Raw genomic sequence first — 26,339 nt, forward strand, 5'->3', positions numbered from 1 at the left:
CCATTTTAAAAGTCTTTAACTAAGTTATGACAAAAGAATGACATGCAAAAATCAAGGATGAATATCAAACAGGGAACGCCACGTTCCAAAAACGCAGCCTCCACTAAACGAAACTCAGAGCATGCAGATGTGCACACTACTACCACACACACGCACATACAAAGGAAATACACAAGAACGAAACAAACAAGTAAAAGAACACAGTGGGGAAACGCCTTGAACGGTCATTGATTAAAAATACAACTGGGGAGCTTAAGCCGCACCAAAGCTCACTTTTACTTAAAAACGTACGTATTCCATGCCATTGCAGAAAACAGCATCGAGAGAAACACCCGGAAGGATCCGAAGACAGAAATCAAAAAAGTTAAGCCCTGATGGGATTTTAAGAAGTCCTTTTCCCTCTTCCATCAAACACAATCAAAGAGGGAAGCGTAGTTTTCAACTGTAAACGGGTTGAACACTTGACATGTGGTGTTTCTCAAAACAATTGGATCTTAACATCTTTTAATAAAGATCGGGTTTTGAAATACCTTCTCGAAGAAGTCTTTAATTTCTACTAAATTTTAAAACCAAATCAGAATAACGATAGTAAAATTTAGCAAAAATATATACGCAATTTGAAATTACGGCAGCTTTGCTGAAGAAGTTTAGTTTAAACTAATTAGTTTTTAGCTCGATTGTGATGAAAGCTTTAAGCTTATTGTAACCACTTTCGAGTCCACTTTGTGAAAAAACCAGTACTGGTGTCATATGAGAAGTCATGGTCGTGACCCCAGTTGGCTCGAACCCACGACCCCTGGATTGAGCAGCCGACACCTTATCCACTCGATCACCGCTCCCCTGAAGATATATCGATTACATTCATTGAAATCCTCAACATGCCTACACGCTCTGGCTAAATATAACCGTATTAATTGAGAAATAAAATGTCATACAATTTGGTTTGTATAATTTTGTCATAAATATAGAGATGTAAATCTTGCATGCAATGTGTGAAATTTTTTACCGATCTTTTTTTACTGCAAAATGATAAATCTTACACTGTAATAACTGGATTTCTGTTGAAGTCTCAATGAAGTTTATAAAGTAAAAACTATCAATTCTATAACATATTGTGTCAGGTAATCTATATTTCCTTTTTTAGTCGACAATACACTTTCAAATATTACCAAATTGTATGAGCTTACCAGTCATCAATTTTTTTACATACTTCAATGGTACTGTTATACAGAACTTGCTTATTAGTGGATCGGATATCTGAATCAAAATAAAAAAATCAAGTAAAGAAGTCTGTTTTTTTCTTTATCATAATACCATACTGTATTAATGCTTTTCAAACTAGTTTAATTTCCTTTCAAACAGATATAATTCATGAACACACCGACTGTTCTGGCACATGAGATACATCGATACTATCTCTGTTTGCATACAATAAATACAGAAGCAGTCATTATTTTTAAATTTGAAAACTGAACACCCCTTACTACACTGCCGTTTTTGCTTAAAAAAGAAAGAAATTGTAACAGAAGAAGGGAACAATGAAGTTCAGATGTATTGCAGTAGACAAAAACTAGCCGAAAACATTAAATCAACCCTTTTGGATGAACACACGTATTAAGTCTACACTATACTGAAAAGGGCTAGGTTTAGATTTAACATAGGTTTAATAATATACATTCAATACGTGCGTTAACTCAGTGCGGGGGAATTAATGACGATCATTTAATTTAACTAGCTTCATTGAGCAATCCGTGTCACCTTCCCAAAACTGTTTGATAATCAAGCGATTTCATGATTCTAAAACATAGATTAATATTCTCTGGAGCAATTTCCAACTCTCACATCGTGTAACTTGTTTTGAATAGGATAAAGTTTTGCTCAAACAATTTATGTTTTGTTGCGACGTCGCCAGATTTTGGATGGTAGAGGATGATGTCCATCCGCTTTCAGCCTTTGGAGGGCACCTGGACAGAGTCTCATACCTTTTCCACCGATTCTGGAAGGGGAGAAGTCATTTACCAACATCAGTGAGTTGCAAGTAATTCCAAGTCAGCGACCTTAATCACTCGGCCAGAGAGGAACTTTGCACTAAGTTTATTCTGTCAGAAATGTCAATTATTAAAGTAACTTTTACAAAATTAGTTTTTAAGCTTTGTGAATGTCAGCATGTAAGGCCATGAATTTTTTATTATGATAACAACACAGAGCTTAAATTCTGCTAATATTTCCTAGTATTGCGAGCTATTGTCTTCTGAAGTGATGTTATTCATGATATATAAGATATCAATTTGGTAACATAATTAGGTTTCAATGACACTCACAGGGAGTTTTCAAGTCTCTTGTTGAACAGTCAGTCAATTAGTGTGGAAAGGAATGTCTTGTCAAGTGCTCATGTTAATATCAGACTATAAATCAATCCAAATAAGTGTAACTTGACCGCAAAATAATAACACCTGTATGATAGATTGCAGCAACCACTGTTATTTTGAACTGAATTTATAAAGAAATAATTAAACATTTAAGGAGATAGGTTACCTTAATATTTGTATGTGCGCATGTCCAACCGGAGCTAACATGACGATATATGACGACGTTTACGACAAACTAAATGTATCTGTATATCCATTCTTCTGAAAAAAAATCATGAACCTGCTTAATGGTTTAATAATGCAGAAAAAACGAATAAATTGCCGCAGAAACGCTTCAAAACAAAACATTGTTGCTTTAAAACATTGACGTCAAGACGTTACGTGTCAGTTACCGCGCAAAATTACTAGCTTGTATTATTAAAGAACGTAATTCCGTGCATTTTCTTTATTTCGCTCTGAAAAATGATCAGTCTTTTTCTTCTTTTATGTAGTTATATTGAAATGTTATGCGGAATGTAAACAAATGGATGATGGTAACTGGTGCTATTGGGAATATAGTTGGGTAAAGGTTCTTTATTACGGCCATTTTCAAATAAAAATTGGGCAGTTTGATTTGTAATACCTATTTTTCAGTTTCCGTTGATCATTTGTTACTTATATTTTAAAATTAAGCTCTAACATTGTTCAAATTTCAGTAGAAAATTGTTGTTTCTTGAATTATATTGCTGTTACCATGGAAACGAAGCCCGTGATCTATACATCTAAATGTAAAATTCAAAAGCGTTGACACTGGTCTGCTTAAGAACAAAGCTTCGGCTTTTTATTTGAATTTCAAAAATATTCATGAGAATAATAGCAGCATGCAGAACGATTTTCCATGAAAAAAATGATAGACGAGGGGTACTGCTGTAAGTATTTTAAGCTGTGAAATTTGTTTTAATAAATGCAAATAACACGAAAATATTACTTACGTTAGAAATAAGATGTTTTAAAGCTACATAAACAAGAAAGATAATTAGATTTAATATTTTTTTTTATTAGAAATTACGATATAAAGCAATATATAAGCTATTTTAAACATTCTATTGCCATGGTTACTTTGAACTTTATGAAAAATAGTACCAATTAAAGTGCTTGGTATTGTTCTAATTGTATTACCCAAATATTCCATGTTGATCATTAACAGAATGGCACTGAAGCCGTCGAAAAAACCGTATCCATACATAGTTGTTTAAAAATGAGAGAACATGCGTTACCATGGAAACACGAGCCCCACGACATATACGTATTAAGCTTATATTAGAAAGCTAACGCGCATACTAGTAAAATTTTCAATTATGTAGACTTCTACGGATAACAATGAAACCAAACTACACTGAAAAGTGTTAAATAACCATTCTTCCTTCTTCTTTCGATATAAAATATCTTCGGAGGGTCATGTATTAAACCTGGATAAAAATTGTACTCAAAGGGCTATTAAGGTCTAAGGGATTGAGGCTAGAATCATTTAGAGGTATCAGCGATAATGGACATTTCGGAGGAATCTTCCTTGACAAAAATTTGATCCTGTTTTGTTTCATATCATTAATACAGGTTGTTTAAATTTATTTCATTTCATCACCTCTTTAACATCTTCATAAAAACTTCATATAATACCCCAGTATAAGTTTTTCTTTCTAGTAAAGGTTTTATCACATAACTCCCTTGTCTCCAGCATAGAGCAATCATTACATATTCTTTACCTTACACTTGTCTGAGACAAACAATGATCTTACATACAACGTATGAACCAAACCAGGGCCCGTATTCTTAAAGCTCCTAAGGAGAAAACTTAGGAAAATCCTTAACCGTGTAAACAAAATTTAAACAACATAGCACAAAACAAAAGTATAGACTTTATAAGATTTATTAATAATCTTCATTACTATGCCAGACTCTATGTGACAAAAATGTTAGACATTCCAACTATTTGGACGATTGTCCACAAAATGTTTTGGAACTTTTCCCTTAGTTAGTCCATTAGGGAAATTTTCCCTTAGTAGCTTTAAAAATACCAGGCCAGAAAGATACATTTTTGTTTAAAACCAAACTGAATGTTTAAGAAATAATATATCCCATTCAGTGATTTGTAGCTGAATAAATCATAAAACTGGGTTACCCATATGGCGCCTCAAAAAAAAAAAAAAAAAAAAAAAAAAAAAAAAAAGAAAAAAAATCATTGCCGGATTTCAGATGCGAAGGAATCATATCACGAGGGCGCAGCCCGAGTGATGCCCGAGTGATATAATAATACGCATCTGAACGAAAAACAATGATTTTATTCAAGAGCAAATCATAAAATGAGATCTATTATTTCGATTCTATTACGTTATCAAGGACTTTAATGTGCATCCTTGACGGCATTCATTGATTATTTGCCCGTTTTCAATCGGTTTCTTTTTTATGTCGTTTGACGCTATGACGTAATAATTATGACGTCAGAACAGTGAATTGTTGTATAATAATTCGTCGCCTGAGTGGAACGATGCCCTATCTACCATTTTTTAAACTTGGTGAAAATCGCTTCCAAAGTTTAACTCTTGTCTAGTTTCTTTATTTCTGGGCGAAAAGGATAATAAATATATCTACTTTTTCCTTGCACTTAGTTCTTTCAGGCTGTAAATGCTTTTAAATACATTTCGTTTTTACTTTTCTGCATTTATACATTTTTCACTTTGGAGATGCAAATTTGACAAAAATAGAAAAAAAATGTTCAAGGTGTATTGCTCTGTCGGGAGATAGAGCACTGTGAATTTACAAAATTGGACATAATGCAAGATAATATTTATTACAATAATTATTGTATATTGAAAATAGAGCGAGAGCTCTTAAACAGTAATGACAGTCACTGTACTCATTTTGAAATTAAAGGAGGATTGGATTTGGTTTTAGTATCATCAAACTGACACAATATTAGGTATATTATTTTTGGCACGCGCGGATACCTGGGTATATGACTTTCTTCGTGTCAACTGGATGGCTTCCTCACATGAAAAAGAGAGGTTTTAAACAGTGGTGAGGGGCAGGTGTTCAAAGACAGAAGATTTGGACTGATTTGCCAATTTTTTACCATGCTGTCCGTATTGTTCAGGGTTAACTGAACTGCTACGCTATAGACATAATTGGCTATTAAACTAGGCAGATTGGTCCTACTTATTTGCAGATGGGTATTCGTAAACCATATCGTAGAATTGTGTTAAACAACAACAAAAATATTTTGAAGTTTAATTACTCAGTAACCGCAATAATTATTGTCAACAATGAACAAAGATCTAAAATTTTTTTTAGTCGTAACTATTCTTTTTGCCAAATACAACTAGCTTTTCATTACGCTGAGTTAGATTTTCCGTGTTTTGTTATCAGTTAGCATTAAGTTTGACATAATACTAAGCATAATAACAATACCTAATAACATTGTCTTTGCAACTAAATATTCTCAGTAATAACTGTATTCTTTCACAAAACGACAGTTTTTATATTATGTTCAATTTTTGCATGTAACTGTCCTTTTCAATCATACCAGTTCTCTTTGACACAACACACTCAATGTTATATTCATGTCTCTTTTTAGCTATTAGTATAGGTGGATTGTACGGCGTCCATCGTCTGTCTTCCTGCGTCAACATTGTACTTAAACATTTTCTCCTCTGAAACTACTGGTTACATTTATACCAAAACTTGGTCAGTAGAATTTTGGGATATATCTCTATCAAGTTTGATCAAATGGTTAATCTTGGCCCCTTTAAGGACAGCTAGAGCAAATAAAAATAGGAAAAACATTTAAGGAACTTCTCATGAACCACTTGATGGATCTTTATCAAACATAGTCTGTAGCATCATTATAACATCCTCTCCCAAACTGGTTCAGATGGGGAAGATTGGCCCCTTTGAGGGGTTACCAGAGCTAGAATTAGAAATGCCTTTAAATGATTTTATCTCATGAACCACACAATAGATCTTCTTCAAACTTGATTTGTAGCATCATTATAAGAGTCTTCACCAAAATTGTTCTGTTATAGGCACTTGATCCCTTTCAGGGGCTGTTAGAGTTCAAAATAGAAATACCTTTAAACGACTTCTCATGAACCACTTGATGGATATTCACCAAACTTGGTCTAGAGACCAGTATAAGGTCCTTTCTCAAATTTGTTTGATTAAGGGCACTTTGCCCCTCTAAGGGGCAACTAGAGCTACAAATAGAAATACTTTCTGGTCATGAACCGCTGGATGGATCTTCATCAGAGATGGCCGGTGGCATCATTAGAGGGCTCTCTCTCAATTTTATTCAAACGGAGACTGTTTGCTCATTCTAGGGCTAAAATTAAAAATACCTTTAATGACTACTTCTAATGAACCACTCAATGACTGTCATCATTCTCAGTCTGTAGCATCATTATATTGCCCCCTCCATTTTTTTTTTAATTTGTGGGTTGGGGTGGGGGAGCACATGGCCCTCCAAGGGGCCACTAGACCTAAAGCTACCAATGCCTTTAAATGACTACTTCTCAACCGCTTGATTGATCTTCATCAAATTTTTATTAGGTCCTTTAACTAATTTATTCAATTAGTGTGGCCTCTTTTAGGGGCTGTTAGAGTTGCAAAATAGAGATACCTTTTACTAAATTCCTCTCTAACTCCTGAATGGGTCTTAAAACCTTGAGCATCATTATAAGGTCCTTTACCTTGTTATGTCTTATATCAAATCTATTCAAATAGGGACACTCTATAGTTGAAAAAGAAATAACTTTAGATGATTTCTTTCGATGGTTATATGCTTTGGTGCGTGACAGCAAAATGATAATAAAAATAATGAACAGGTTAAAGGATTTTCACCAAACCTAGTTAGAAGCAAAGTCAGATGGTTAAGGCTTTCTTCAGTTGAAGGACTTAGGCCCATTTAGGCCTCTTGTTATTTTTTCACATAATTCTGACAATTAAATTAAGGCTCAAAGATATTACATCGCAAATAATATGCCCCTGTCATACCTTTCATACTAATCTTATTGTATATATTCAATTTAGTTTCTGCATGTCGTTCTCAAATCTCATTTTAACTTAATACTGAGTATCATAACAAGAATTCATAGCATTTATTTTGCAACTAAACATTTGCAGTCACGGCACACATGTTTCATATTCATTACAGTTACATCGTGTGATACTTTAATAGATTTGTGGCATTGATTTTGATTCACACCAACCAATTATAACAAGTATTGACTACTTAAAATTCTAAGAAACATATACATCTATTCTCTTTCACAAACACAATCTTTTTTTATATTCCTCACAGTTTCTTCATGTACGTACTTCCATTTAGTGACTTGAATTTCAGCATTGCATTCCTTGTTAAGTATTTAATTTTCAATTTTCTCTGTTGTCAAGGGCTGCACGTTTAACGATAGGATTTTTGCGTCTGGTAGTAGGGATATTGTACTGCCAGTTCTTGTTGTCTTACGAATACTGCATTCAGCAAAATTTGCATAGCTAAAAAGTGATCAACAAGAAAACTAGTTGGCGCCTTACTGTAACTTTGTAAAGTAAAATATGTTCTGTTTTTGGTGTTATTTCTACTGCTCTTAATAGACAATAACTTACTATCACAAATTTGCTTCTCGGAAACATGTTTGCAAATACCGTTGTTATATTCAGTGGTATTTCTTAAGATACAGCTTCAGAATGACGAAAATAGTTTCTCTCCGAAATACACATCACTACAGGTCTGTTGCAAATCTTGCATGTATTTTCTTGCCTATAGCTTGACAATGCTATGTGTTTGTATAAGTAATAAAATGATAAAATAACCTGTATAAGCAATCTCACCTATGCTTGTCGTGTAGATAGGCATTCCAAGTATATTTCAAACATGCTACAACTATGCCTATCGGCCATATTTTGTTGTGATCACATGCATGTAACTGTGTACTCTATTGATAGCAATTCTGGATTAAGTTAAATGGAGATAGAGCACTCCTTTACAAAGTCTAATGATGATCACATGATGTTAGTTTATGTGTATGATTGGTCAGAATAATTTTAAACATTACAGTGCTTTAAGTCCTGGAGATAGAGTACTTTAATCGTTACTGTTACATTCAAACAGAGGACATAGAGCAAAGTATTACGCAGAATCTTTCTCTATGACGTCTAAAGTTGGAACGATAGAGCTCGGCGAGACAAACAAAATGATGTAAAAATCTCATTTTTTCAAAAAAATGGAGATAGAGCACTATAAGAATCAGGCGACGAATTCACTGTTCTTCTTTGTTTAATAGGAAAATGAATCGGATCGTGTTAGAGTATGTGATAAATAATTTTGATACGTTGTCATTTGAAACAAAATTATCTGAAACACGTCCACAATAAGCCAAGTTCGAAACTGATGCATGTCATAAACTAGTTAGGTCATCCATTCATATTGAAGAAAAAGCTTTTGCACACTCTAGTGGTCACATTTAGGTGCAATAATCATGAGACTTGGATATATTGTTTGTGCTGATGATCTCTCGGTCAGCTCCGAAACTGATTCATTTTGGGTAAAAAAATAGGTCAGGAGACAAGGTCAGATCAAAAGAAATCCTTGTGAACATGCCAGATACAACATTTCAGGTTTTATCATCATGAACCGTTGCCGTACTGCTAGCTAATCTTGTAAATCTCTGTCAGATTCAAAACTTGCTTATGTGGGATCAAAATGTATGTCACCTTGTCAGACCAAAAGAAAATCTTGTAAACTGTCCAGAGGCCACTTTTCAGGTATAATTATCATGAAACGTTGTCAGGTTGTTTGTCTTTATAATCTCTAGTGAATGTTCAGAACTGGGTTTTATGGGGCTAGGTCAAAGGAAGCTCTTGTGAACACTCCAAATGCCACATTTCAAGTAAGAAACTTTGTGAGAATATTATGATTTTGTCTTTATGGTTTCTAGATCAAATTCAAAATTGGAACATGTTGGTCATCCGGCCAAAAGAAAGGGAAAACAGCCTAGACATTTAGATCATGCTCAGAGATCTTAGTTTTCTTACTTATCCTATATTCTACCTTCAGACGTATTGTCTTTTAATGATGATGTGAAAGCACTATCGCTCAGGTGAGCGATCCATGGTCACCATGACCCTATTGTTTAATACAGTTACAGACTATGATCAAATTCGGTATTTCGGAAAAACATATTTGTTGTGTCACTAGAAAGGCTCGTGAATTATTCAAATTTTTCACGTTGAAGAATGAACTTCACACTGCTGTCCAGATGTGGAATATTCATCACATTAGACGTTCGTCTAATCCCATGGTACCATATGGTCAACCAGAAGATATATGCTACTTTCCATTGGCCACAGAGAAGATTGTTGCAGTATCAGAAGCTGATCTGAAAAGCCTGTTTAGAAAAGGCTGAATTTCGGTATGTTGTTCCATGTGATTCCAGTTTGTATGAAACATGTTTGGGTATATGCAAGATCACATAATTACACAAGCTAAACACGCGAAGAAGCATCTGACTGTACGTCTTTCTCAGAAGAGAAATAATGCCAATGGTCTGAAAGACATTTATCATTTCAATTATAAAAGAATTATCTAAGAATTCCTTTCAATCTACTAGAATCTTGTATTGCATTACTGGTATACGAATATACTTGTGTATACATTCTTAGTTTTTGTTGAAATAAAGATGTAGTTAGACATGACCTCTTGTTATCGTCCTTTTTTGATATTGGAATAAAATAAACACAGTTAATAGTGTAAAATGCGTTCATTATGTAATATAGTTTAACAGATATCACTGGTTTGTACAATGACACCTTGCCTTACGAAGCCTATTCCATAAAGGCTTTGTATTTGCCTAAAATATTCTGTTCAAATGGATAAAACATGAACCATACCGGTCTAACAAATTTAAGGGACCTCAAAAATTAACGACACCTATTTTTGAAATATAGATCCCCTCGGAGGCATTTTATTTTATGATAAGTACAAGTTTTAACTGAATATGTTTAGTAATAAAAAACATACTAGACTTTATATAAAACTTTTAAAAATAATTTATTTTTAATAAGTTAAAAATGAGCATAACTATTGAAACAAAAGAAAATACAGAGTAATTTAACTTGACACACTGAAGTACACTTTATCGACACGCAGTTACAGCAAGTTTTAATTGAATGTCCCAAGTACAAAGATTTCACCCGAGACGTTAAAATTCATAGGTTTTTAAACTTGATTGCTTCACCACCCATATTTATTTTGGGACAACTCGAAAAAAGGTCAAGGTCATAGTGACCTCAACTCTGAATATGATTCCCGCTTAATAACTGGTAAACAGTTTGACCTCGGACATTGAAGCTTAATAGGTTTATTGCTCTTGATATGTAGATGACCCCTATTGATTTTGGTAACACTGAGTCAATTGAGTCATAGGTCAAGGCCACATGGACCTGAACTTTGTAACCTTATTAATCACAAGCTTTGTAAAATTCGTTGTCATGGTAATTACATAGAAACTTGTCCATCAAAGAACAGTTTATGGTGGGCGCCAAAATCCCTCTGGCATCTCTTGTTGTAAATTAAAGTAACTGTAAAAAGCTCAAGTTTTTTAAACATTCTAACGAAGTGAATGTAAAGATAATTCTTAAGGAATTATCATCGCCCTAAATAATCCAGTGTTTTGTCAAGCTGGAGTTTCTTTGTGTACCAGTACTCCTAGCAAGAGTTTGGGTTTTTAAAAAGCTCATCTCAGTGGTCACTTTAGTGTTTGTTTGCATACAATAATTAGGAATAAAAACTGAACAAAATATGTTAAGTGTAATATTTTGATAATTTGTTCTAGATACACTTATAAACCATCATGTAGATTCACAACATCAACTGATTTCAGAATAATAGCAATATATAAACTAAAGATGTTGGTTAACTTAGACAAGAACCATAAAAATAACTAGAAAACTTCTTAAAGTATCAAAGCGGTACGAAAACCAATCTTCTTTTCTTCTATATAGTAGTCCGCGTGTACTTAAATTAGCTATGTACTGATTACAACTATTTTAAAGTGAATGTATATGTGCCCATTTTTTATACACAGGAATAGTCTTAAGGGCAATGATATATAAAGAAACCCACATAGTGCGCTAATTCATGACTAGGCAAATATTAAACATTTGACCAAAAACTGTTTTTGCTCTAGATTTTATCCGCACTAATGAAAGTACGCCTACAGAATGTCATTTCCAGAAATCGTTCCAAATGACATTCTGCTGCGAAGGCAGGAAACTGCTCTGTTTATTGTTTACATTAAATTATGATATTTGTATCAAGATGTATTCTTAGAATCTAACAAAAATGGCTCTCCTTCATGTATATTTTTTTTTGCATTAAGAAACACGACACCTGACATTTACCTCAAAATGACGTTTACGCAAAATTTCTTTGCACTGAGCATTTTTCCAGTGAAGTCAGAGTGACATTACTTGTTTAGTGTTCATTGACTTATGCATCAGACTGGATGAGCCAATAAAAAGTGAAAATGCGACATTTGGCACAGCAACCCTCAAGCGCTCATTGTGTGTAACACGAATGCCTTAGAGGACCACATGCTTTGTAGCAAAAATCATATAAATCTTAAAAAAAAAACAAAACAAACAAACAAAACAAAAACAACAACAAACTATAAAATACAAAACAAGATGTCGGTAAAACCAAAGTATTATAGGTCAGTACATTGTATAAGGAAATTAAGCCTAGGCCATGGTCATTGAAAGTCAGTGTTGAGATCTGTGTGCAAAACTGTACAAATTAAAATTTAATAAATAGGTTACCCCGTAGGGACTAATTAAATATAAGATAGAGATAGTACCTAAGTTTTTCAAATCATAGGTATGAAGTGAAAAGGCTTTGAAATGAACACAAATGTACATATATTTCTCAAAAATAGATATATTAACAATATTTCAACCAGAAGCGTAGAGTTATGAGCATTTAATATTTCCATGTAAAAGAAAATTTTGTGATCAAGGAAATGTAACTCTTCTTTGACCTGGAGAGCAGAAACATCAAAGGGACATAATATGGCAAATATTTTCTACTTGGGTGCATTTGATTTAACATTCAACTGTGATCTGGATATCTAAATAATGATCCATGATACTGTGTGCCTAAAATATAGAACAACAGGAACAGTCCTTTAACAGCAAAAGATGTTGTAGCAGAATGAAAATTGTTAAGCTCTAACTGGGACTCGAACCCAGGACCTCTCACACCTAAGGCAGATACTCTACCACTGCTCTATTACAGCAGAAGCTATAGCTAGGCAGTTTAAGTGCACCGATTACATTACGTGAACTAGAACAGTTTTGTGACAATAACAAATAATCGGGCGACTCCGGATTATCGGCGTATTCGCTTGGTTACCTAACGGCAATTTTCGTGTAAAGAAAAAATATAATCTAATGTTGCAAACGTTTTATTCGATCAAAACTGCCCAAATTTCTCTGACGTGTTTTTAGAGTATGAAGTTACTAACTGGTAGTACCAGTGAAATATAACTTACACTGAATCATATATATTTGCCTTTTTATCAGCTGGCGAACGGCAAAGACAGTGGTCTTTGTTCTAATATAAGCAATTATTTTACCAGTTTCGACAGGATATCAGTTGATAGGAAATTACAGTTACAAATTAAATACCTTTCTGCAACACATGGAGTCATTAGCATTCACTGTCAATCAGTGTTATGACTAAGATCGACGATCATTCATTCATTCATTCAAATATTTTAAAGAGTCGGTTGTTTACATTTTCAATCGTAACCGGTGCTCTTGTAAAAACCACTTTTTTTGAAAAATTGAAGAATGCGAAGAGCTATGGTACGGTCTCTATATAAGGTCCCTGGGTTATAACTTTAACAGGCATATAGGGTCCCCTAGAAAGAATTTCGTTAAATAGTAGAAAGTCTGGATGACATGCCATGCAAGAAATGCTTTGGAGAAGCATAGTGATATTTTCACTTACATTCAGTAATCAAAGTGCAATCATTCAATGAAAAGTCAAAGAACATAAAAGGGCAATAATTCAGTAAAAAGCACTGGACCGAAATGCGGGGATATCACGCGCAACTCCTCTTGAAAGTAAAAGTTCCTTATTATTAAGTTTCGTTAAATGGCCTGTGGGGTCCCTAGAAATAAACCGGACAAGAACTGCGGGACGGATAGACGGACGATACGGCGACTATATGCTACCCCGAAGGTTACCATGTGCGCACGCAAACGCCTCAGTCACAATCAAATGCATACTTTTTAGGTGCTCTATGTTATACACCCAAATTTAAAAGTGCATGTTTATATATTCTGTCTTCAGCACTTCAGGAGTTACATATCACTACCCAGTTGCAGGTAAAACTACTGTCAGGTAGCTGATGTACATATAAAACGAACGCCATGCTGTCCAATAACAGAAAAAGGCCAAAATTCAGCGTTATATTGTTTCACCTTAAAAAATGTGCTTTTTGTCTTTTCATTTTAATTAAAAAAAACCTGAACCAGCAAGACCTTTTTGTGCTGTTTGGTTTACAGGAAAATTCGTCTTCTTTCAGCTGCAAGTTATTTCAACTGTCTATGTTACTCACAACAGAAGTTATGTACTGAAGACTGACATGACCGTTTTGTTATATATTTTGCCTTTTTGCTCTTCCTCATATCAGATAATGTGATTTCATTATAAAATAATTCTTTTTTTACTGTCTTATTTGTCTCTGTGTGAACTTCAGTCTACCTTCTTCTGAAAATAATAGCATTCTTTCAGGTGGAAGTTTCTTATCTCCTCAAAATTGACTCTGAACAGACAATGATAAATGCGCCAATTTTTTAGTCCTGTCCGTAGACACCTATTTTCTTTGTGAAGGATGCAATATTAGAGTTTAATCACTGTTGGTATGAAAGCTGCTAGGATAGTGTCTAAGTTGATAAACATTAGACGGAATTAAGCTGGGTTATATAGATATAAATAGTTGTTGAATTGCAAAATGTCTTGTCCGTAGACACATGTCTTGTCCGTAGACACTAAAGAAACGACGTTTTTTTGACAAATATCATTTATAAAATCATACTGGAGCTATTTATCAAGTTTCAATGATACACAACACTTAATGTTTATACAAAATATAGAATAAATATATTTCTAATGTAACTTACTTCTTCCAAATGCAAAATGTTACACATTTATTCTTGTGTGTACAATCTGAATCTGAGAAGTACAACGGATATAGAATATGTTTTAATCTTATACATGACTTATATAAATCTTAAAAGCTATCAAAAAAGGAATAATACATTTCTTTCTAACCCTCCCTTTGTTATGGCAAAAACAAGGCATGCAGTGGAAGTGTCTACGGACAAGACATTGCACAAATACTATTCAATATATTTTCTGTTTTCAATAAAAACCAGCACTGGACCTTAGAAATATATCAAGAGTTCTTTGAAATAAATCAAGAGACTCTGAAATGCAAAAAACCCCAATCTTTTACAAGTTAGAAGTACAACAGAAAGAATGAGAAGATAGAAGCAAAATCATTTGACATTTGGTCATATTCTAGTGGAGTATGGATCTATTGTTAGACATGGTGTGGGCTGTCCACTTTCAATTTAAACATTTTGTTATAATCCACTCAAGATGGCATATTTCTGTGCTCTTCAGGGCCAAGATATAATGGTGATTGGTTTTCAAGATTTCATTCTATTCATCTGCCTATCAACTTTTATTCTGTAACTGACTGAAATCACATAAAATTGAAGCAGTTTAAATCATCTTAAAAAAGAAATTACAAGCAATTTACTACGTGATTACCGTAGTCTCCTTGCAGCTTTCTCCCTTTCAGCAATGAGAGATATTTAGATTTGTTTGTTTTTGGGGGGTTTAATGCCTTTTATTCAACAGAATTTCAGTTATGTAACTTAACAATTGTTAATTGATTCTGTACTGTACAAACATGTTCTCTGCAAGTAACTGCCAACTTCCCCACATGCATCAGAGGCAGAGGTCTAGAATTTTGAAATCAAAGTTTGATTTACGATTTGAGTTACTAACATTTGTTCCAGTATTTTTCCAAGAAAATAATATTAATATAGGTGATAACATGAAAAAAAGTAAATGTGATAAAAAGATAGTTAAAAAACTTTGTCTCCGGTCGTACTATCTTACATAATGGAAAAAGGTCAATATTAATCAAAAATATTACTGGATAGAAAAAGAGAATGTATCTTGGGAATTTTAAGAAAAAAGCATAATATGTAAGTCATTAGCTAACTCAAAACTAAGTGATAAAAACTTATCACAGTGAACATTTAATTATTCTGTAAACTGGTTAAAATTCACAGGAATTTTATTTTGCAGGACTACTTAAAATATTAGTATGAGTTATGGATCTCACAGAATAAATGTCATATAAGTATTTTACAACATACAGCTATTTAAGCAGTCAGCAAGGGAGTTTGTTTCATTAGTTTTCCATTTAAGACACAGTTGTAATCTTTTTAAGATCTTGTTCTGAGCTATAAGTTTAACAAGTTCTTTCTACTTTTTTAATGTTTCTACTTTAATGAACATGTTTAGATGAACTCATAGATTTCATCATGTTAAACTTTGTGTTTATACCTTTTTACCATTTCTTGATTGATATGGTTGATAACAGCATGTTATTTGCCTCAACAAAGTCTAGTCAGGTGGTTTCTTCCACCATCCAATTTCAGGAAGATTGTGGTTTAATTTATAATGGGTTAAAAAGTAATATAAAAGATAAAAAAACTTTGTCTAACTGTCGTACATAACAGGCTGCAAGGTCAGTTCTTAAGCCCATTAAATGCATGAGCATTGATCAGAAACATCATTACTCTATCTGTCTTTTAGACAGAAATTATGGTCAAATGTCTTGTCCGTAGACACCAAGCTGAAGAAGAATTTTAACAGCCTATTTCAGTGAGGATCCTTCCAAGTATCATTATTTTTAGTATATAGTGAAATATGAAAACAATTAGTCCTAATTTATGTAAGCAATAGCACAGAACTTGTCACATAATGACATTTTGATTTAGTCACAGTTGTTCAAATCCTTCAATTATTCGAAGACACATTCCGAAGACCGTCAATTATACTTCTTTTCATAAATTTGTTTGTTATTTACTTGTTCTTGATCATTTTAAACATAAAAAGTTCAACAGAACTAAAAGACTGTCTTCTAAAACCTATGCAGAAAGCACTTGGCGATGATGTCTTGTCCGTAGACTTTTTGGGTAAATTTCGGCTTTCATTTTAAAATTGCGATATCTCTGCCAGACATAGTTGTAATCACAAAAATGAGACCATTATTTAAAGAGAAATGACTGAATTTTTAGAAAATAACATATTTGAGTTGAATAAATGCATTTCAAAAGGTATGCAAAAACTGAAAGCAAGTAGTAAACAAAAATTTCTAGAATTTTGAACTTCAAAAGAAGATAATAACTACAAATCTTTGTGTAATTTATTAGTTTTTGGGGTTTTCTACATTACTTTTATGTACCTTATCATGTGGTAACAATTTTGTTTGGTCTTAAAGAGTTATTTGAATAAAACAGTCCTTTAAAAATGGTCATGTCTGTTTTATTTTTTCCCTGAAGATTCATCTTTATATCGAAAAAAAAAATACTGTCGAACTATCAGACAGCGACAACTACCATTGTTTTTGTAGAACCAAGGTATATGGTAAATTAACATTTCAAAATAAAAGAGTTTTACAATATTTTATTTTTGACCCCATGTGAAACAAAAAAATGCATTTGATTGTGACTGAGGCGAAAGGCTACAGTGTACGCACAAAAAAAAAAAAACTACCGCATGCGCACGCGTTAGAAAAATATTTTGTGTCCCTTTTATGCCAAAGTAGAGTTTATGAAACATTTTGTCGTATTTTGATTAAATGTGATGTTTTGACCATCAATTTAAGAAAATATTGAAATCAACTAGGTATTTTAACACTTGTCAAACGAGTAAAAATCGCATTTACTGTGCGTCCCCGTAATGTCTGTCTCTGCAGGAGTTGAACTCTGAATGTTATTTATGTTTCAACATTTTATAGATACAGCTATTTCCTTTTGTTTTAATTTTACACAAAATAACTTTAAAAAGAAAAAACATATATTACATTAGTTCTTGTTAATGATATTTATTTATAATATAAAAATTTTACATTCAGCCATTTACTTTACATAGCTTTTACTTTGTTCCTAAGATGTAACTTTTAGTTAATAAATGAATGGAGTGACCTAGTTTAGGGAATATCTCCCTTCATATTAATTGCCATTTAAGGAATAAACATGATGGATATAAATGAATAGTTTTATTAAGGCAATTCCCCTTTAAGTCTTGATTTAGATGTAATCGACCTATTTATAAATAAGCATTGTTATAAGCCCTCAAAAGGCTTTTTTCAAAACCTTAAAAAAGTTAGCAAATGCAGTTTGCCTCTTATTCCCTCTTGGAGTATTTAACAAGTGTTGCTGCATGTTCTATATATAATTTGTTAGCCATAAGGCATAATTTAAACATCTCCATAATAGGAGTTACAATATGCAAATCATTATTAACCCTTTTAGTCGCATTATACAATGTAATGCTGAAAGTGAGCTTAGCTAATTGTTAGTGCTAGTTGTTTCGTACCAAAACAGATGAATTAATTAATAACTTTCAATAACACATAATAGTCACTATTTAGTGCGTGTACCACACAGTCCACCGAGCATTTTAAAATTTGTATTATCTGCTACAGTCGAGAGAATTGTACGGCAATCATGGTTGGTGATTTAGTCTATTTATTCATTTTATGAACATTCAGAATTCTGAGAAACTAATTTTCACTATATCAAATGATATTCTTTGCGAATGACTTTTAACTGCCTCATGTGAAAAAAGTGATTAAAAATATTCAAGAGATAGATTACAGGATAGATTACAGACATTTAAAATACAGTGTTTTGTACACAACGGATTCTTTTATTCCCCAAAAATAATTTCATACACATTGTTCTTGTCCGTATGTAGCGTATAATTCATTTAAGTTTTTTTTTCTATTTTTTTTTATTCATGGCTGGTATCTCTTGTAGTCTCGACAATAGACATTTCATATTATTTGAGATTATTACAGACATAATATAAAAGAGATAAACGAAAACTTACCGCTTCTCAAAAGTTTGTTATTGGTTTTGGTCAAATAACCTTGTGATAAATATTGGAATTAAATTGTTTTCATTTTCATCTATCTGATATGATATGTTATGAAGTATTGGAACTGATTTGTTTCCATTTTAAACTGTCTGATATAACCTGTTATAAAGTATTGGAGTTGAATTATTTTTATTTTCAACAAGCTAATATGATATGTTATCAAGTATTGGAACTGAATTATTTTCGTTTTCACCTATCTGATATAATCTGGTATATACAGTGAAACCGTCAGTCGGTGCCATTACAAAGGAAATCCGATTTAAAGCGTATGCCTGGAAATGGTAAAGTTATTTTGACGACGCACCCAGAAACTGAATATAAGTTTGTAACAATATAACAATCGATAGTTGCATTATAATGCGAACTTTTCTGCTTGTGACATTATTCATCTTTTATTGTTCATTGAACAGTATACGAACTCTTTCTTTTGACATAAGTCATGTTATATTGTTCTTGTTTCAATGTTAAAACATGAAATTTACTGCTATACTTTCAAAAATGAATGAGAAACAATGAAGACATGTTGTTAAGTTTAAAGCAAGCACTGTGTGTGTTTTATTTAGTGCAATTCCTCATCCTTTGTACATTTTCAGTTGCCAGTGTAGTGTTTTACAAAATGTTGTTTCATATAAAGTAGAAATAAAATTTTGGTATAGTTTGAATAGTGCAGTGATTTTATTTCATTTTTTTAATTACAAAAAGCTTTTCAGGTAATGTGAAAATATCGAACTTGCAAATTATAAAGTAATAGAGTATTTCAGTGATTTTCGTTTGCTCTACAAAAAAGACTTTTCACATGACAATGGCTCAGGATGACAATAAAGATCTATTAATTTGTCTGTATGAGTTTGGCAAATACAGCAAATTCAATTATATGAAAGCGTCAATATTTTATTTTGCAATCTAGCTATTTGCATGAAAGTACTGACCTAGCTTAATTATGTTTTAGCTTTTCGTTGGCAAAATCTTCGGGAATCAGTGTGAGATTTCAAAACTCTCAAACTTATAGTCTTATAACTTATTTGTCAATGTTGCCTCAGGTTCAGTAAGACTAAAATTACGAGTGGTAGTGATAGAACTCTGTTACAAAATGGTGAAAGACTTATTAATTTACATTTCATTTTTCGGTATCCTCTGGCTACTGATGACAGGTGGGGTGGAGCTGCAATATGTAATGTTTATGCATAAAATAGTCATTCAATGAAGAATAGTAAAATTGCAACATTCTTTCATGGCAAATACTTTTATATGTATTTATCGTTATTTGTTAAATCCAAATAAATACGGTGGTTGTTGTGTAGCGCTAGGAGCATGACCTTTGTAACTTGTCCGCTTGGAGGTCATGTTGTAATACACATAAGTATCTGGCATTGTTCAGTATTTAGCAAAAATGAATCTAAAATCAATTTTGAATGTTACTGACATTGTTTTGAACGGATGTGTTTTAAAAACGTGACAGTGGCCTTATTGACAATTTATAGAATCCTAAAATTGTCAGAATTTAGCAGACAAGGTAACTTGTGTCATTTACCATCTATTGACAGAATTAAATGAAAGAAACACACCTGGTGCTGTAAATGAATTTAGGGTTTCGTTTTACACAAAATATTACAAAATGAGCCGTGCCATGAGAAAACCAACACAGTGGGTTGGCGACCAGCATGGATCCAGACCAGCCTGCGCATCCGCGCAGTCTGGTCAGGATCCATGCTGTTCGCTAACGGTTTCTCTAATGGATGCGCATGCTGGTCTGGATCCATGAAGTATTTCGACCCCCATAGAATAATGACCCCCGGTCATTATTCTATAGAAAAAATGACCCCCCGGTCATAGTATTATGACCTCCAGATCATAGTACTATGACTCCCCCACGTGAAGTAAACTGAATCGCACGAAGAATATTGACTCCCATAAAAATACGACCCCCGGTCATTTGGTCAAATTTAGTGATAGCTCATGTATCTAAGGCCTTATTGCTGCATTTTATGCCCCCACTCGGGGGAGGGGGCATATAGATTTGCCCTTGTCCGTCCGTCCGTCCGTCTGACCATTAGCCCCAGATACCGTCACTTGACACAGAAATCAGAGCATTCGCAACGGGAAAAGGGATTCTATTTCTAGACACTGTATCTTGGTGTATACATTTTTTTCAGGAAAATAACAATTCACAATACGTTCACAAAACACACCAGTGTCAATAATCCCTGCAAACTTCGGTATGAAGTAATTCTTCAGAAGAAAACTGCACGAGAAACTGCTAGCATAGAACTTAGTATTAATGGAAGTTGCAATACTTAGCAGTGGCAGTAAAGTACGGTAGCGGCAACAATAGAAAGTAGTAGTAGTAGTAGTAGTAGTAGTAGTGGCAGTGGTAGTGGCAGTTGCAGCAGCAGCAGCAGAGGAATAAGTGACAGCAACAACAGCAGCAGGAGAAGAAGAGGAAGATGTACAAGACGTATTAGTGGAAGCAGGTATAGTATTATCAGTAGTAGCAGTTGTAGTAGTAGTAGTAGAAGTAGTAGTAGTAGTAGTAGCAGAAGAAGAAGAAGTACATGTAGTAATAGCAATAGAAGTAGCGGCACCAGTAGTAGTAGTAGTACAATCAAAATGTTAACTATTGGCAATGGAGGGTATTAGAGTTGTAGATCTAGTAAAATTGTCCGTTAGGTTTGGTGGGGATCACTTTTTAATAGATATTATCGTCGAAAGTCTTTTTAGGAGCCGGTGTTTTAACGGAAAGAGTAACTTTTTAAATAGAATAATGTCCGGAATCGATATTGTATGAGAGTTCGAATGTAGTAATTTCGGCAGTGAGTATTTTACATGGAAGGAGTTACTTTTTCTATAGAATAATAACCGGGGTCGTTATTCTATGAGATTCGAAGGGAGTCATCTTTAGGAAGTCAGTGTTTTACATGGAGGGGTCAGTTTTTCTATAAAATAATGACCGGGGGGTCGTTATTCTATAGAGTTTTCAAAGGGAGTCAGTTTTTTATAAGGGGAGTCAATATTTTACAGGAAAGGAGTCACATTTTCTATAGAATAATGACCTGGGGGTCGTTATTCTATGGGGGTCGAAATACTTCATTACACCGGTCGCAAATCCACTATGTTGGTTTTCTCATGGCGTGGCTCAAATATTGTTTCACGCTTATTGCTGATATTAACAAGTTACGTGTTTAAATGTTTGTTTTTTTTTGTTTTTTTGTTTTTTTAAATCGTAAATATTATCGCAAGATGTACATTTAACGCAAGATGTATAAGATATTTTTCATCAGCTATAATGCGATAGAACAAATGCGTGATAAACCAACACAGTTTATTTATTTACATCATCCGGATATGTGTTAGTCTTACTTAGGAGCTTTTAACAATTAATAAAACATAAAAAGTCTCAAACAAGACATCTTTCATTAATAAGAGAGTTAAGTGAAACAAATCTGCAATATTGATTCAGGCATAAGCCACTGCCGAAGGAAACCGAATATGAATTAGATAGGTATATAGTCTGAAAGATCTAAGGTCGATATCACTAACCATCAGCCTATGAGATACAAGAAAATTTGTTTAACGTCGGATAAGTATGAATAATTTCCCCGCATTGGAGTCCTGATTGAAAAATGATGTTATTGAAATAATCCTTTGAGATTTCACACGCTTTAGCTGTTTTATGTAATTAGATATACGCCTATTAAGTCTAAGAATGTAGGAGAAAGACAAGACACACAGTCATTCGTTGTTCCGAAGACTAAAACAGTAATATCGATGGCAACGTGCTATAAGGAAATATCTTAAAAGTGCAAAATGGCACTTTCAAAAAAATCGCTGACTTCATTTTAGCTGTCATTAAAACGGAATTTTGCACAATTAATTAAAAGGTATTTCCTCGATGATTCATAATATTTACCCTTGTTAATAATCATTAAATGATTAATAATCATTAAATCGTCTTATAAAGTTGACAAATAAGCCCATTTAGCAGAGATGATCTACCTTAGTTTAAGTAAAATGGCACTATCTACCACTTAACGCCTTCCAGCATGAATTTCAAAACCATTTGTTTCTTAAACTGATGTTTATATCCAGTTATCAGCCTTTTCATTTTATTTTAATCCATATCAAAACATCCCTTCTCCCAATTACTGTTGTTGAACTAAGAGTAAAGGACACTGTAATGTCAATTCTCAAATTTCATTATACTTGATTTAACTAGTAGAAACTTTGCACCAGTAACTGTGTTTGTTCCTTTGGATTAGAAGTTGATTAATATAACTGGTGTTTTTTATAAACACACCTTCTGCTTTGTTAGACCGCTAGTTATTTTTGAGTGTCTCATTATACTACTGGATGCACATGCCATTAAACCGGTCATGAAATTGGCCTTAATTTTTTCAAAGGTTTTTAACAGAGTTTTAACAGGTCACCATTAAAATTCACCCATTACTTCTTACTATTTAATGGGATTTTCATGACCATAGTTTTAATGCCATACATTAAAAATAACTTTGATGGCCATTTAAAGCTGCTTAAAATAAACCATTAAAATAAGTTAACAGGCTCCTTAAAACTCCATGAAAATTTTTAATTGGCATGAAATTAATGTGCCATTAAAAAATTACCCCTTAATTCCCCATTAATTAGTAAGAACTAATGAGACCATTAATTTTTTTAATACTCTGTTAATGGCCGTTAATTATTAAAAAATTGATTAATGGTCACATTAAATATGTCAGATTCAATTTTAATGGATTTATAATATTTTAATTGTATATCAAATTAAGGGCCATGAAAATTTGCCTTCAGATTTAGACATCTTAAGATAATCAACTTCATATTAATATTTGCCGTATTGATTTGAACTACGTATTACTACACATGTATGTGTACATATGTACTGTTTTGTAAAATGCTAGAAGAATATTTGTTTCTTCTTTTTCTCTTATTATTTTGTAATGTAAACACATGTAAGTTGTAACAGCCTCGTACAAACATTTGTTATATTGTATCCTTATTTTGTCATATGTTCATATGAAATGAGAAAATAAATGGGTATTGTATTGTATTGAGTTGTACTGAGAACGGTTTACAGGTACCGGTTTAATAGATTAAGTGACCATGTGGGTAGTTTAACTATTTAACATTATAATATTGACAAACATTCTGACCAAGTTTTTATTGGTACAGACATTAGGCATCAGGTGTATTAAAACAGCAACTGTTGATGACAATGTCAGCGCACAATGGGCAATCACAATTTAGCTCTACTTTAGTATTTTGTGCTCACATGCATGCACTGTACAGCTAAGAGCAAATGTTTGAGGGATTGCATCACAAGTAGCTTCTCCCATCTCCAATTAAGCATACCACACTCTTTGATTCATTGAAACAAAGAAGCGATTGATCTGCCCATGCCCAAAATGAATTTAAATCAGACTGTAAATCTTCACAATTATGTGTACTGTTCACTTCTCTATAAACCTTAGGTTCTACTCAAGAATTTGAAAATCTAAACTAGTCTGAACACATTTTATAATGTAAATTCCTTACCCCTCCCATTTTCTTATACAAATGCTAATTATTTGGACAAGAAAAACAAAGAACAGAAAAAGTGACATGCATCAATACGTATTTACCCTTACCAAAATATTGTAGATTGATGTTATCAAATAAATTAATACGTTTCCATCCGACTTTCATTGAAATAAATCCGATTTTTGTAGGAACACAATTTGCCAAACATTTGAAAAATATGGCGTAACTGCATCAAGGGGAAATAACTTCAATGCAACTAAATATAACATCATGATATATTATAGACGATGTGTGCGTAGTATGTATTTATTGTGATTAAAGTCCATTTTAGAACAATATGAGACTGGAGTTATAAGCATTCAATAGGAGAGCAAGCCAAAAACCAAAAAGAAAATATATACGAATCACATTTTACGGAATTTAGGATATAATGGGCATTACATTGCTGTTAAGGGCCATTAAGTTTACTCTTAAATGAAATCGTACACAACCTGACCATTTAATGGGTATTAAATCAAATTTAAGGGCCATGAATAATCCTGTTAAATTAAAAACATACAGAATTTCACTATTTTTTCAAAGCCGTTAACTATTTTAGCTACCAAACTAAATTTTTAATGGCATGATTCATGGTTAAAAATAAGTGTTTTAATGGTATTTTAACATGTAACCCATTAATATTGTGAAACCTGTTAAATAAAGTGATGCAAGAATTAATGGGGTTAATTAATGGTTTTTCCTATTTTAATGGATATTTTACAGGGTTTTAAACCATGTTTAATGGTATGTGCATCCAGTTGTGTTACTTTAATATCTAGACAACTGATGGCCCTTTTTCGTTGAGAATGAAAAAAATATGCATACAATTCTAATATCATGTTTTATGGTTAATAGTGTTTTATAAGATAATGTAAACAATAAACAAGTGGTATCAACATGTTCTGAATAAAGAAAGTAACATATATAGTGTTACAGTAAAACATGTCGAAACTGTAAGAAAACCAAACTGCTACAACATACAATTCATTTAATTGTTACAAAATACATTTTTTATTGTTACAACATACAATTCATTTAATTGCAAGGTCATGTTACCAGCAGCAAATACAAGACCAGATTGAGTTGTCACAATTTAAACTCATGTACGATTTGTGAAGCTGAAAGTAATGATGAAATGACTAAACAATTTTAATATTTAACTGAAAATATATCCCTTATCATAAAAGTAATAATTATTATTATTATAACTTTCACCACGGTCGAACTAATACAATTTAGACAATCTAATCGAGCCAAAAAGCATATGATCTTTTATGTGAGGTATTTCAGTTTATTTTGATATAAATATATTTTATATAAAACTGTTGTAGTGTTTTTCGGGGATGTCTTTAACGATTCTTTAGAAAAATAATAAGCACGTGTTAATGGAGGTACGTTTTTCTTTTAGAAGACAACTCTTTCTTTAGAAGAATGTATCTAAACAACGCTGTTAAACCATGTTGTACAAAGCTTTTTGTGGCGCTGAACTGTCCAGCAGTGTGTTCTCTTCATGTGGTCTTTTTTCAAGGCATGTCCGATATGCCGTACATTTTAAGCAAAATTATCTCTGTATGACTTTCTCAAATGTCAAGAAACCATTGAACCTTGCATTGATTTATGGGCATCATAACGATCAACATTGTTAATTGGTAGATATTAAATACTTTTATGTATATTTGTAATAAAGAGTAAGTAGCTATGTTACATTTTTAGCGGATACAGCTTAATAAATCACCTCAGAATTGTCAAAAGATGGTCATTGATATGGGCTTCAAGCTCTTTTAGTTGATGATATAAACAACTATTTTATAAAGATACAAACGAATTTGATGAATATTTAATACCATAATGTTTGGCCTAGCATTTATTCTATGCAATAAAAGTTCGATAATACTGGATCATTCATGCATGATTTAAAGACAAGAACAAATAGTTTGAAATAAATACAATTTTATTTAGTTTTCCAATCCAGCTTCTATCATTTTTCGAATGCAAAGATTGTAGGTGAAGAAACTGCATCGTGCCTGTTTGAAGGTTAAATCTCTGAGAAAGTATATTCTATCAAGAGTATCCGCTTTTGCAAAACGTTATTTGAACCAAATTTCTTTAAATTG

The sequence above is a fragment of the Mercenaria mercenaria genome, chromosome 14 (assembly GCF_021730395.1).
Source record: "Mercenaria mercenaria strain notata chromosome 14, MADL_Memer_1, whole genome shotgun sequence".
Taxonomy (NCBI): domain Eukaryota; kingdom Metazoa; phylum Mollusca; class Bivalvia; order Venerida; family Veneridae; genus Mercenaria; species Mercenaria mercenaria.